Genomic DNA, 1070 nt, shown 5'->3' with positions numbered 1-1070 from the left:
TCCAGGACTTGAACCGCAGTTGACTATATGGGAGTCCAGCGACATAACCATTATACCAACTGCTGGTCCCAGTATGCAACAGTACTTTACATATTCCCAATCATCCTCTAAGGCAGGCGACAATGTTGCCTGAATTTTACAAATGTGGAAACAGAATCAAAAACTAGAGGTGTTGGGACCAGCAGTTAGCGTAATAGCTATGTCGCTGGACTCCCACGTAGTCGACCGCGGTTCGAGTCCCGGACCTGGTGGCTTAAAACTCACGCCGGGCACGTGTGCGTGTGTGTCCAAGATCCCTAGAGGAGAATGGAGGAGAAGGGATTGTGGCATGGCCATCCCCACTGGTGGGTGATTTCTGTCTTTCTGTCTCTCTGTCTCTCTCTGTCTTTCTGGTGAGTGCACATGCCCGATACCAAAAACCTCTCAAAAATAAATAAATAAATAAATAAATAAAGCAGTGTGGCTGGAATTCAAGTCTGAATCTGGTTCCAAAGCTCCTATTTCTCCTATGTAGCCTCTTTGTGTGTATTTAAATGTGTCTAAGTCTCCATGTAAATAGTCCTTTTACATGTTCATACAACTAATTTTTGAGGAGGAACAAAGGGCTTGAGAGAGAGAGAGAGAGAAAGCACTCCCCAGTGGATCTGAGGATCCAGGATTCACACTGTAATTTTCTTTCCTCCCTTTCTCTTTTCCATCAGGATTTTGGGCACACACATGTGCCTGGTATGCTTTTCAAACCACTGGGGTCAGGATTTGAACTGTGGCTGGCCATGTAGGGTCCAGCTACCTACATACAACACTTCACTACTGTGCTATGGGCTGGCCCTGCATTTCCATGGGTAAATGCAAATTATAGCCATGACCAATGTCATTCTTGTTCCTGTAAATATTATGCTTTATGGAAATATCAGGACGTGAAACAGATCATGAATACGGTTGTGATGTTGTTTGTGTAGCACCACACCTTACAGAGTCTCCCGTAGAACTCACTGCCGCCGGCCTTCACTGGTTGTGAGAGGTAGAGTAGACAGCCTCTGCCGGAAAGTGCAACATGAAAGGGCCAAGGA

This window comes from Tupaia chinensis, unplaced genomic scaffold (assembly GCF_000334495.1).
Source record: "Tupaia chinensis unplaced genomic scaffold, TupChi_1.0 Scaffold000440_1, whole genome shotgun sequence".
Taxonomy (NCBI): Eukaryota; Metazoa; Chordata; class Mammalia; order Scandentia; family Tupaiidae; genus Tupaia; species Tupaia belangeri.
The sequence above is the reverse complement of the archived record's forward strand: the minus strand, read 5'-3'. Positions refer to the sequence as shown.